General features: G+C 36.1%; 1 protein-coding gene across 1 annotated transcript in view; it reads left to right on the forward strand.

The window, feature by feature from the left end:
- Positions 1–390: 390 nt before the first annotated feature.
- Positions 391–14,743, forward strand: part of LOC106469531 (Meckel syndrome type 1 protein homolog) — a 37,580-nt gene continuing 23,227 nt past the window's right edge. Inside the window, exons 1-3 of the mRNA XM_013930030.2 lie at positions 391–443; positions 1,506–1,515; positions 8,954–9,016. The gene's annotated coding sequence lies outside the window, so the exon portion shown is untranslated. The remainder of the gene's footprint in view (positions 444–1,505; positions 1,516–8,953; positions 9,017–14,743) is intronic.

Consider the following 14,743-nt stretch of genomic DNA (forward strand, 5'->3'; position numbering starts at 1 on the left):
CCTGTTTGGTGAAAATTTTTTTCTGGTAAAATTTACAATATTACATAAGATTATGCTAAGTAATCAACATTTCTAATACAGTGAAAAATGTAATTTTCAGTACATCACTTAAAATAGCAGTTAATTAAATCTGAGTTTTAAAAGCCCTTTGTTATACCTTAAGAGCCTTACCAGATTTTTGTTGTATTTCTTTGTAAAAAAGAAGTTATGCTAGTAAAATAAATTAAGCAATGTGGTTGCTTATTAAAGAACTGTTTCCAGAAACCATGATGATTTTTTTCTTTTTAAAATGTACTGTACATTATAAATGTTTTAAAAAATGGGACAGTAACCTTGAAGAGATGAACACATTAGATTAAAACTTTATCTTGGAATTCTTTTCACAGTTATATTCTAGACAGAAAGAGTTGGTGTTTACATGTGTAGGAAAGGAGTTTGATACTGTAAGTCGTATTCCCTTTCAGTAACTTTTCTGAATTTTTACCAACAAATTAAATATTTAATTTTCTATGTCATACTTATATTTATACAACCATTAAGTGTAACAGGACAGGAAAGGCTTTAAATTCCATTTTTTTAATTAGAACTACACACCTAGGTCATTGACTGAATTAGTCAATGTAATAAGCTAGTGTTACACAAAATAATTGATTAATCAAAATAATAATTAACTAGTGTTTCCAGTTGCTACTGTTTTTGATTATTGCAACTATCCAATAACCAAAATATTGTCATTATGATTTTTAATTAATTCAAGTTTGTTCAGCTTAATCAATTGGGGTTATGACTTACAAAAATAATCAACTAGTCAAAATTAGGGTTACTGGTTATTACTATTTTTGATTATTCCAACTATCCAAGTAATCAATATTCTGCTATTTGTTTTTTGTATAAGCACCAAACTACACAAACTACCAAACTACTACAATCTGTCCACTGCACATATTGAAACCTGATTTTTAGTATTATAGGTGTTTGTTTTTTCATCTCATATTTTGTTTTTTTTTTGGCCATGTTATGTGATTAAATTGTTCAGTTGAATGTAATAGATTAATGAGCCTGATGATTAACTAATTAGCAAATTCCACTAATTGCCCAGCTCTGATTATGTTATAAAAACTTGTATATATTTTTTTTTATATGCTTGCTTTAGCTATGTGAAAATTGTAACTTTTTGATTTTTTTAAAGATATTATCAACATACTTTCCTTTCTAAAACTTAAGTTTTGTTAGATGACATCCACTGTCTTCAACATTTCATTTGATTACAGATGGTGCTTCTTATGCTACAGTACTCTTAATTAAACATAATACTAATATTTTCCTTAATACAACACTTGACTAAACCCTGGATCTGGTTTATACATGTGGTTACTATTAAAGATGTGATAACTTTTACCTTTACTCATTCAAAATGCATTTAACTTTTCAAAATAAGAACTAAGAATTGAAACATTACTGTAATTATGGAGTTAACATTTACTTTGTATGTCTTTTTTTTTTAGCCTGCCCCAGGTGTGTTTCGAGTATTCTTATTTGGAGAAATAGGTCAGTCAATTCAAAAAAAGATGAAAATATGTACTAAACTATTGAATTTTGGAAATTGAAGCAGATATTTTTTTCATAAAATACTCAATTAAATTCGTTATGTACATTCTCTATTTTTGTTTATTTTTGTAAGTTACGGCATATCATTGTAGTTTTAATGGACTTGTATCATCACTTAAACCATGTTTCCACAAATTTGTTTATAATTGTAACAGAAATTTTTCAATATTGGTTATGACTTAGGAAATGTATTACAAGTTGTTTTTGATTGCTTAGCATAATTTCTATTTTTAACTACCTATTTCTATATATTCACATAATTTACCTCTTTATTACTATTTTATTAGTTAGCAGGATAACCTTAGCTAACTTTAACTTTGACTTTTGCTGTACATTAAAACTGCATCTGTAAAACCAACTTATTGACTTGTACCCTGACTATGGGAAGCTTTCCAGTCATCAGCATTTGGTCGTGTTTTTTACCTTTCTGTTTGTCATTTTGGAATTTCATTTTCTTCATGTGGATCAAGCCTTTCAATGGCTTGTTGATGTTCTACATTCAAATTTTGTTAGTGCTGTGATTTTTGTGTATTTGTTTTAAACTTTAAACATCCTATAGTACAGAAGCCTTTTATTACAGTCGTGAATATGTCTTCTTGACCAGATCCACCTTCTTGTCCATCAACAGTTTTGTTCATATGGCTTCATCTTCAAATATCTGTTTCCTAGCTAATCACAGCTTTAGTTTAACAGAAAGTTATCAGAACTAGAAAAGTTGATTATGAATTATTCCTTTTAAGCACTATTTAATCCTCTGCATGTGGGTAGATAAAAATGCAAATCACAACCTTTTAACAGAATTACATTTAAAATTGTAATTAAACTACTTTATTTTCATTGTATGTCAATAAATTTGGCATAAAAACATAGTTAATCAAATTTTCACAGGGTATGTTTAAATAAATTCTCATTCTTCACTTTATATTACATGACATTTGTTCACTCCAAGTTGCTCAAGTTAGATATTCTTTCCACCCTATTTGAGAAACTGAATTTTAATACAAATTACAAACTTATAGTACAGATATTGCTAAGACAAAATCTAACTTTATAGCCTCCAATCATCTTCACTTACTGAGATATAAACCAGAAAGTCAATCCCTCCTATCACATACTGCCTTTCAAAAATATTTCATTAATTCTCTCCGACGTTTGCTAATACATAGCTATAACCAATAGGAAGAAAAGACGTAATTCGCTGAATTACATAATAGCTAGCTCATTTTGACCACAGCTTTTGAATCATTCAGCCTACAGAATCAAAGTTGCTATTGCCAAGTTCACCTTGAACAAGCAAGGGAAATATTTACACTTTAGCTTAGTTACAAAGCCAGTTAAATTATAATACTTACAGAACATTATATTGTTTGTGTGTTATTAGTTTTTGTTCCTAATTGAATATTTGAAATATATATAAAAAAATTCAGTAAAGAACTAACAACCTTACCAGAAATTAGGTTAACTTTTATTGAGATTTCAACTACAAAAAAAAGTACAAGACCCACATGTAAGTGCTAGATTTTTGGTTTTTATGTTTATTTTTTTATTTATTGTTATAAAAGTACCTAAAATGTAAAAACTTTGAAGCTCATTAGGTTGGATAAGAAAACAAATAAATAATTTCTCAATGAGGTATGCATGCAAAACTGCATCTGAATTACATAATTCAACTTAAACTGTGTTCTTGCTGGTGATTATAGCTTTGTTACACATATTTAGTAGTTTAAGTTCAAACAGCAATAAAACAATAGAATTAAGTATAAAACAGATATAAACTGTTAAAAACCCTAGGCTGTTTAGGATAAATAATTGACACTTTGTGTTACAGTTTGCAATAATTCTAGTAAGGAAAAATGGTAATTTAAGTTTATTCCATATTTTTGGGGGGGGGTGATAACAAGATCGATGAAGTGGATCAAGGCTGTATAGTGCTAGGTTAGAGAAAATAGAAAAAATAAAACATTTTACCGAATGAAGCATTTAATATTAATTTAGAAAGTTCTGTAGGTTGTGCAAATGAAATTAAAATACTGTAATATAAAAAAAAAAGAATTTTTTAATCTTAACATAAAAATCACCTTGCATTCAGACTAGTCAGGCTATAACTCCATAAATTCACAGACACATCTTTAGTAAAAAATCTGATTTGTTACATACAAAAAATGTTTAATATTTTCTAAAAGCCTGCCGTATCTTGTGAAGATAAACTTATTACATCATAATATGTATGGTTTCATGTTCAGGGTTAGTGAGTGTTTTCTCTTGTTTTGTATTTTTGGCTATAGAATCAACAGACATTGCAGCTATATTTAGCAAGACTTGAAATTTATTTTCCCTTATTCAACAGTGCTTTTTTTAAAAATAGTTAATGTTTTTTGGGTTCCTGGTATTAGCCTAATTCCCTCAAATATTCTGTTTTGCCCTGTTTATAATACATTTTTGAGTGAGTCCTGGTTAAGAATACTGCAATTGAAAAAGTAAAAATTTCACATTTTAAAAGGAAAGCTTATACACTGTTTCTTTTTTAAGTGAGAAAAATAATCTCTTTTGTGACCATTAACTGTTTGTTTTTTTTTTCACTATTATCAACAAGTAGAACTCTCTTGTGTGAGTATCATTTCTGCCCAATAGATATTGATTACTTAAATTCCAAAACATACTTACCTCCTCTCACACTACAGCTATTACTTTACTCCCAGGGTTTCTTCTTTTGCCCATCTGAGCATTGTTCTCATTTTTTCTCGCTTGCTCCAGTCTTTTATACCCCACTTAATTGCCCTTGGCAATATTTGTCTCATGACACTCTCCACCTATGTCAGTGCACCCTCTTTCCTGGTAATGTATATAAGCACCTCATTCAGATAATGTTATCACTTTTTTTCTCAACAAAGCATTAAAAAAATAGGTTTCTCTGTGCTACGTTCATTGGAGATACTTTGAGTATTCTTCATGTTACGTAGTTGGTTTTTAAAAAAACTAAATTTCGTTTGGCAAGCCAATATATGTCATGAATACCCAGATTATTATTTCCAGCACAGAGGCAAATCAGGTCTCTCCTATTCCACTTTGATATCTAGCATCAATCAACAGTTGAGACTGTCAGTGATCTTATTCATAGTGAGATGGAGACATATATTCAGTTAAGTAGTATTCTTCTAGAGGGGGGGGGGCGTCTGAGGCTGCGGATGAGGGTGATCCTGGACATTCTGGAGAGAATTGAGATTCGTTTTTTCCTGCACCTTCTTTTATTCTGTTGGCTTCTCAGGAGGCCACTTTGGGATAAGCTGCCTCAGGCTCTGTTTCTTCATTTGGTCCATCGAGTGTGTGATGTTCTGGGTCTTTCCACAGTTGCTTTTGAGCCTGCACCTTACTCGATGGCTTAACCCTTTATCTTCCGTGGCCATTTTGATCTTATCTGAGGCCTTCTAAGAAGAAAATTTTTTTTAAATATTTCCTTCCACTTCAGCACTGGTCCTGCTATCTATGATTGGCAGCTAAATCTTTTTCTGGTCTGTTTTCTTTATAAAACAGCGTCTGGGCATGTTAAACCTCAGTTGTAAAACTTTTAGCCAATCCTAGTCGACGGTGTCAATTTCAGTACCATGTTATTCCAACTGCTGTATCTCACATTTGACAAATCATAGGATGATAAGGAAAGCACGTGAAGAAACATTGTTCTCTGGATTTTACAATATGAATGTGGGTGGTGCTTATTATAGTAACTGCCATTTTATGTAGAGGTTGTATCTAGTACTGGCCAATAGTGCTTTTCTATAAGCGTTTAGAAAACTTGCTTCTGGAAAAAACTGCATGGGATGTACGTGACTTTTATTATTTTTATATAGTAGCTTAAGTCATGCTGCATCGTATATCTATTTATATTAATCATTATATTGAAATATTAACTGAAAATAGATATATTTTTAGGAAAGAAGTTGATCCACGATTGTTAGGGTTAAGAGCTATCGACTGGCGAATGCAAGGTCTTTACATGAATTAGGCTTAGGACTTTGAACTGAAAGAGTTTGTGATTTTTTATATCTTTTGCATTTAAATTTGTAGTTTTAAGTTCAATAATTTAGCATAATTTTATATTTAGTTCATAATAAAAATATGATTCAGTATTTAGTGATAACCTTGTGTGATTTGTACGTACTACCAGTACCACATAAGAGTTTTATATTTTTCCTTATTACCATCTTTATTTTGTAGTAAGACCCACACTTCTGTTGTTGTTGCTGTATAATTAAAACATTCTAACTGATGAATAAAAATCTTGTCTGATATTTTACAAATGGTTTAAAACTCAATGTACAATAAGACACATATGTTGGTCGTGAAACAAATTAAACACATTCATCTCAATAATACGGGGGAAGCTGTGCTATGGAGCAGCGTTGCTTGGGACTCCCAATGGGAGTCCTCACCACTCCCAGTTTCCAGTCACTGAAGTGGTGGACAGAGGTTTATTCCCCCTGGGTAATGCTTGAACTCGTTATTTCACTCAAGCAGAAGAGGGCAAAGCTGGATGCCCTCCTACCAATAACCCTGGATGGTTTTCCCAGATGTATGGTAGGAGCAAGGCCAGCCTATGCAGAAACCTCCTTGTAATTCCAGTTCAGAAATGATTCTCCACTATCTAATTGAGTTGAGCATAGCCCTTTTTTCTGGTCATTCTGTTCATTTCAATTATCATAGAAGAGGGTCCTTGACTCCTCATAGTTTCACATGAGGAGCGTCAATTCCTGTGCCCTTGTTTGGACTTAGTTTGTTCCACATCCTCCTTGTAATTCCAGGGGCAGGAGGTGCTACCTTGCCTCTCAGGTTGGGAGTTGGGACGTTGGTAATCTCTGTTTCTACAGGTTTTAGTGGCGTGACAGGTCCCGTAATTCCGAGTTCAGTTTGTTCCATTTTGCACTTCTTGAGATTAGGGATAGGGTTTGTCCACTTTTATGTTGCTTGCTTTCTCTTCATAATTCTGGTGGCTCAACATGCAACTTTCTGTAACTATCAGGTTTGGTTCAAATTACAAATAATACCACATTACTAAACAAGATCAAATACAAAGTGGTCCTCATGCCCTAGCCACTTCAACTTGGATCTGGATTTGGGTCCACAGCCCTATAATTCCAATGATGAGATGTGGAACCTGGACGAATTAATGTTAGGATTTTATCTCTGTAGCTGGTCGGCCTTTTCCACCCAGGAATTAGATTTCTTGTTGTCCAGGCAAAGAGCATTCCTGTTTTAGAAGTAGTGCAGTCCCCACTAATATGCTATTACTATATCTTATTTTCCCACAACTCTTTGTTACATAGACACTTTCTGTGTGGATCTTGCCCTCACTAGCCCCTCCACCTTGTCAATGTGGGATTTTTGCTAAAGTGTGAACGAAGATAAGTGTGTTTTGGAAATTAACATTTTCTATACTGAAAATGTATTTCCAACAATACTTACCTCCTTTACACTCTTCCACCCTTCTTCCCCACAGTAGCTGGTGTTCAGGTCTGTAATTTAACCAGTCTTGAAAAAGTGAATAAGAAAGAATAATAGGAAGCTTATACGAGGATCAGGTATAGAGGGAGCATCGACGTAGGTGGAGAGAGTCACAAGATTACAATCAATGGGGGCAATATAGTGGGGTATAAAGACTGGAGCAATCAAGGTAAAATTCATACCAATTCTGAGATGAGCAGAGAAGAAAAACTTTCTTTGGGATAAAGCTAAAGTGTAAAGGTAAGTATTATTGGAAATGATTTTCAGTATAGAAACTGTTAACTTTTCATTCATTCCTAAATGAATTTAAAAATAAACATAAGTCTGTGATAGACTTTGTATAATTTGGTTGTAAGTCATTCCAGTAATGTAATATTGTGATCAATGATGGGGATTGCTCAGTTGATACAGTACTGTCCCTGTTAGACAGAGGTCCTGGATTCAACTCATGATCCTGGAGTCTATTTTTCATTTATTGAATTTTCCATATAATATTTAATGTTAAAAATTCTCCTTACTTTGTGTAAGTTGATAGGTCACTGCAGTTTTAGTTCATGCCAAAGGAAAAGACCAAGGATTGGTATTGACTGTTGAAAGCTTTATCTAACTCTCTGTTAGTATAATATCACTGAATGACAAAATATTTATGTCCTTGGTGTGAGCTTCCCATTTCTTCAAGATATAGCCAGGAAGTCAATGGTCATTATTACACAAATGACCCCTGGTAGCTCAGCATTAAGTCCAAAGGGTTACAATGCAAAAAAATCAGGTTTGGATACACAGCACAGATAGCCCATTGTGTAGAATGGACCCTAATGATGCAAAACCACTTGTTGTTCAGTAATTTATGTTATGAATAATACCTGTAATATATGCCTATAAAATTAGCTCTACAGTCACATCACTAATCAAACTTACTGTTAACATGATGCATTAAACTACAAATGGATGTTTTTGTTTTGTTTTGAGCAAATGTTAAGTTTTCTAAATATCTATCTCTTCAGTTATATGTTAATGCATTTTTGTTATGCCACCTAAATTATTAATTTGTTAAAAATATAGACAATATAAAACTAATGAAACAATATTGTGTTATTTTGCATTTGACAGTTTTCTGAGATGTAAGTACTGATTCAGGTTAATTTACTCTTTAATGTGCTCTTATACTAGTGACTGAACACACATCTTTGAAAGTAATTTCTTATAAAGTAAAACTTTTACTGAAGATATCTTGGGAGAGTAGATGAAAATAAACTGATAAATTATCTAAAAACAAATGCCACTTTATGACTCAATGATTAGATTCTTTAATTTTTTTTTCATCAGAGAAATGTTGTTTTTGAGAAAATCTGGCATTATTATATTCAGTTTCATATCCAGACTGCATAAATACTAGTAAGGTGATCTATCTAGCTAAATAACAAAAAACAATGCACGTATAGAAAGAATGAGATTAATACAGTAAGATAAAAGTTAAGAAAATCAGCCTAAAAGTACAATATTAATTGGATGTGGTTATGTCAGAGTTAGTGCTGTTATTAAACTGAATTTTACTTGTAAGTGGGATATTCACCGAGAGTAATGATACTTTTTACACCAATGTAAATTAATTGTTATTTTATAAAGATGCATTTAGAATTATATTGTGTAAAACATTTTCATTACCAGTAGTACACAATACTTTTTTTGTGCATATATAAGAACCAGGTAACAAAAAAATTCAGCATTAAGGACAAAACAAGCAATGTCAAGGTAAAATTTACAATATGGGATATCTTAAAAGGTAGCTTGGAACTTAGTTGTATGTATACACAGATTTAATCAGAATTTAACATTTGTGTTTATTCAGTTTCAGCTTATGGATTCAGTGATAATAACCTCTACGTACATTATATCCTGGAGCTTCCTTTAAGTAAGTGTATGAAATTTGCTTTTTTCAAGAAAGAGGAATTACTGATTTAACAAAAAAGCATGATTATTAAACATGCTTGTGATATCTAAGCATCTTTAAAATAAGTTTTATTTGCAATTAATATTACTTTGTACCAAACACTTTAATGTTCCAGTATATTTAACATAAATATCTATTTGAAACATTCTGATATGGTACTTCCCTCTTCTCACAAGATTAATTATTCTCGTCCAGTGCTGCCCTCTGTATGCAAATTGTTTCTTTATACATGCCACAAGCCTTCTGCTCCACCCCCCATATTGGAATTGAATGATTCCAATATGTCTTGTAAATCATCCTGCATCACTTCTCCATCAATAGGAGCATGACATACGTGACACGTGACTCCCTCTATACACCTCTACTGAACTATCACTTCTCATTTGGCAGCAATTGTGCTTGGACGTGTTCTTTTTTGTTTGTTTAAAGTTTTACGTTCATCTTTACTATACTCACGAAGTGGTCTTCATTTATTTTTACTTCTAGTTTCTATTAAGACTGTTTCTTAAATTAATTTTAATCCCAGTTTATTACAGTTGCATTGTTAATTATACTTTCGATTATTGGTTGATTCTTCCTCATTATGAATTCCGAAGTTCATGTTACCACTTCTAGGGTCACACCTGCGACTAGCGCTATGTATCAGGCAGGAATTTATCCACATTTACTTGCTGGAAGGTTGAATTTTACATGGGTCAACCTGTCTTCGGATTTTGCTCCACTTCCTCCTGAACAACCCGAGCCTGTTCAGGCAGACGAGGACTTGGATCTCCTGTTTCCACCTGCTGATTTTGCCGTGCCTTCCCATGCTCCACCTCAGGAATCAGTTAGGCCTAATACAGTCTTTTTGGATTTTGTTCACTGGTATGTGATGTTTTATTCTTTTCCCTTATTTTCTATGAGCCACATCCTTCCTTATTACATGACCGATCTTCCCATCCCTATTTGGTTTTCCCCCCCTCCCCAGATATTCAGGCACATGCTGACCAATTTGCCTCACAATTACGTGATGAAGGCTTTGGATCAGTTTTCTCTTGCATATCATTAGGCAGACTGTCCTTTCAGGACCAGCAATTGTTAGGTTTCATTTTGCCAGTTTGGGGTGCGGATCCCGAATCTCCTGTAAGTCTGACCCATGCTCAATCTTCCTACCCTCGTCTTACCATCACAACTCTTTTTTACAGTGTCTCTCTACCATCCATATTCTCTCTGAGGCTCTCCACCGAAATCCTGAGGGGTTTTCTGGGGACATTCTCACCATTTCCTCCACGTTGGCTCAATTGTCGGCTTCAGCTCTAGCTTTACATACATGGTTTCTCTGTTGTTTGGACCTTCTAGGTCGTAATGCGACCTTAACTCACATCTGTTTAGCATCATCTTATCTTTGGGATTTATGTGTGCTCCTATTTCTGCAGCAATACGTCTTTGACATGATCTTTGTAATCACAAGTTGCATCGGTACAACAACAGTCATCCCTTTCCAACCTTGTCACCCATTTGTCTTAGGCAGAATCCAATATGGCATTTATTACCGTTTCTCATCCTGTCCCTCCCCTTACATGTCCCTTCTTGTCAAGGTGCATCGTCTCGTCATTTTCTTCGATGATGCATGTCACATCACCAACGGTATCGGTGGCTATCTGGTGGTTCTGGTCCAGTGGGAGCTCGGCTTGCCGATTTTCTTCATCATTGGTGTCCTTTCGACAAGGATCATTGAGTTCTTCAAGTTTTATCAGAAGGATTCATGATCCCGTTTTTTTTTTCCCACCTCCTGTGTCTCCTATACCTTTTCCTTCCGTCCACCTCAAGATCCCATGACCTACCAACAGCTGTCGGAGGTGGTTCAAGAACTACTTTCTCAGCAGGCCATCGAACCTGTTCTACATCCTTCACCAGGTTTTTATTCCAGACTCTTTGTTGTTCCCAAGAAAACTGGGACTGAAGACCTGTTATCTATTTGTCCCACCTCAATTGCCCCATTTTACCATGGAGTCACTTCTTACGCTACGGTGGGCGTTTTTTCCAGGTTTATGGATGACCAAGATGGAAATTGGCAATGCTTATCTCCACATCCCTATATCACCACGATCTCATCCATATCTTTGGTTTGTCCATCACGGGGTGGTTTATCAATTTCATACCCTACCATTTGAACTTGCTCTGCCCATTATGTTTTCTGTAGGGTCGTCAAAGTTTTGCACACCATCTTCTTCCTCTAGGGTTAAAATTCCACCATTAAATGAATGCTGGCTTATTCTGGTTCCTTTGAAACTGGAATTGGCTAGCCATACTCGTCAGCTCCTTTTAGTGGCTGCTAAGGTGGGCTGGTTAATCAAAATTGGAGAAGTCCTTTTGACGACCTACCCAATATCTCATCCACTTTGTGTCTTTTTCGACACTCATCTCAATCATGTCCAACCTTCTCATTTATGACTTCCTTCCATGAAACTTTTAGTTTGCCATGCCATTTGGCTCCCTCACTTCTACTTGCAAGGTTCTATCGTTTTTGGGGTTGTGGTCTTCAATGACATTACTGGTTTCCCTCGGTTGTGCGCATATGCGATACCTTCATTAGACTCTTCATGATCAATGGAACCTTGCTCAGTATCTCTTGTCAGCTCACGTTACCCTTCCTTCTACCCTGATGGACAATCTGCATTGGTGGTTGGACAAGGCCCATACGTCAATTGGCATCCCGCTTCCTCCTCCTCGTCCGGGTTTACATCTTTTTAGGGCTGGGGTGCATGGGTCAATCACCAGGAGGCTTATCAACATCGTCAGGCTTTGAATTACTTCATTCCTCTTGCCAGACATTGGTGATGATTCATTCCAACATTTCTATGGTGGTAGCATATATCAATTGCAAAGGGGCACCTGGTCGAGATCTCTCTGTTTTTAAATGTTGGATCTACTATATTGGGCCCACACACACCACATTCAACTCATTGCGTGTCATGTTTCAGATGCTTTCAAGTTCGTAATGGATCGTCTTTCCCACCCCGACTAAATATATCCAACAGAGTGGTTTTTAGATCCCCTCATTTTCTGGGGCTTTGCAATCCATGGGGTTTTCCCCACATAGATGCATTTGCCACATACCTCAATCATAAGTTACCCCTCTTTTGGTCCCCAGTACCTCATCCTCGGGCTCTGGCTGTCAATGCCCTCAGCCAGGATTGGTTCCATAAATTCCTTTATATTTATCTTCCTATCAGAGTACTTCATTGGGTGATCTCTCTTATCTATACCACACTGTGTCGGGTCCTTCTGAGTGCTTCTTATTGGCCAGCTCAACCATGGTTTTCACTATTACAAGGACTGCAACTCTTCCCTCCAGTACCTCATCCTTTGTTCCCTCTCTTATTCATCAGCCTTGGTCACCAGTTCTACATCCAGCCATTCATGTCCTTTGTCTTCACGCCTTGCTTTTATTCAGTCCTTTGTGAGGAGATCAGGTTCCCTTTGAGTAGCTTTCCTTTTAGCTTGTTCCATATGTCCTTCTTCAGTGGAGGTGTATCAGTGCAAATGGAAAGTGTTCTCCAGTTGGTCTATAACTTGGGGATTCCCAGCTGACTGACTTACTTTTTGTGAGGTGTCAGAGTTTCTCCCAAGGCTTCTTTACTGGGGGTCTTCGGGCTCCTAGCTCTCTGGTTATTGGGCTGTCTTATCCCATACCTTTCATTTTTCCTGATACTGTTTTGCTTTCCACCCTTACTATATTAATGCATTCCTTCCAGATTCATCGTCTTCTGGACTGGAATATTAATGTGGTCCTCCATTCCCTCATTTTACCTCTGTTTTAACCCCTTTCCTCATGTTCCATGTTTCACCTTTCCCTTAAAATGTATTTCCTTGTCTTCTTAACCTGTAAACGTCAAAGATCTGATTTGTTTGCCATTGACATTTCACATACGCTTTACCACCCTACCTATCTTCTCCTTTATCCAGATCATTCCTTCCTCCCAAAAACCTCAACAGCTAGAGAGGGTAATTCCTCCTTTTCACCTATTTCCCTTCCTTCTATTTCTCGTCTCTACCCTCATCCCGATCTAGATAGACTTCAATGTCCTGTCCGTACTCTTTGTTTTGATATTGCCCGCACAGCTTCCTTTCATGGTATCTGTTCCTGACTCTTTATCCCGTAACAGTCTTCCTCTATTCGGGATCTTTCTCCTTTTATCTTCAGCAATTGGGTTCGACTTTGGATTTGATTGGCTTATTCCTTCTTGTCTTCATCCCGGAATTTGTTCCATGTGTTTTCTCATCAGATTCAACACCTCACCTTTTCCCTCTCATCTCATCTTCTTTGGCCATTGGAGGAAATTCTACAGTCAGGCATGTGGGCTACACCTAATACATTCATCTCCCATTATTTGCACCATATCACGGTTTCTTCTTCCTCAGGTTTTCGTCTTCCACCTGTGGTCATTCTTCAGGGTTCAGTGCGACTTTGACTGAGTGAGTTTATATTCATACTTTTCCTTTCAGGAGCCCTTGCTTTATTTACTCATTATATGGATCTTGCACTATACAGCTATGTTGACTCGCACTTTATCTTCCATGGCTTTGCAATGCTCACTGTTGAGATAAGGTGTTCCACAAGATCGCTTGTAGGTGAATAACCTTGCGATGTAATTGCTTCATAAATTTGCCCATTCCGGACTGTACCACCCATGAACTGCATGTGTAAAACAGAAGGAGATAACTGCCGATCCCTGCCATGCCTTGTATTGAGTAAATCTGTATGGTCTGCTTTTCAAAATAGGGTTTTTGTGGTCACCCATTGCATTGTCTCAGGTGATAATGTTCCTCTGGACTCTCCATGACGTTCTCACCCCACCCCTCCTTTTTTCTAGTGGAGTTTGGGAGTCCATATGACTTTACAGTTCCAAGCCGCTGGGGTGGTCGACCGTGGATGCACCCTCCTGAATTGTTTCCATGCAAAGATGGCTATAACCATTCAGTGCAGAGTAGGGTGGTGGTGTTTTGTGTGTGTAGATGACATGCTATCCTCCAATATGCCATATACATAGCGTGGTCACAAGTAAATAGAACACCACCTTTTCAGAAAAAATGAAATTTTTCAGTCATATTCACATGAATTGATACATTTATAATTTAATTAATATCTAGTAGATGTTCCTTTCGCTTAGTGGAGTTCGTTGATCCTTTTGGGCATCGTGAGAATCGTCTCTTCAATTTTGAATTGTGGGATTTTCACCCACTCTTGCTTCAAAACTTGGAGTAGATCGCTCTTCGAAGTTGTTTTTTTTTGGTTGTTTCTTGACTTGCCAGTCGAGTATGGCCCAGAGGTTTTCGATGGGGTTCATGTCAGGCCAGGGCAACTTTTGGATACCATTTTCTTCCTGCCACTTTTGGATGTTTCTAGCAGTGTGCCACGGTGCTCCATCTTCCTGGAACAACGTTGTGTTCTTGTCCGTGAAACCCGAGGAATAAAGTGGCAAGAGTCGATATTTGACGTATTTCGCAAAATTTATGTTGCCAACGCACTCCACTAAGCTCGATCTCCCACCAACCCAAACAGCTCCCCAAACCATCACGCTGAAACCACCATGCTCACAGTTGGCTGCAATCTGTTGAGCCAAAACTCTTGGTGAGGCATTCTCCAGACCCATATCCTTCCACTGTCCGAAAATTGAGCGAATCTTGATTCGTCTGAGAACAATA

This window comes from Limulus polyphemus, unplaced genomic scaffold (assembly GCF_000517525.1).
Source record: "Limulus polyphemus unplaced genomic scaffold, Limulus_polyphemus-2.1.2 Scaffold3531, whole genome shotgun sequence".
In the NCBI taxonomy this organism is placed as follows: Eukaryota; Metazoa; Arthropoda; class Merostomata; order Xiphosura; family Limulidae; genus Limulus; species Limulus polyphemus.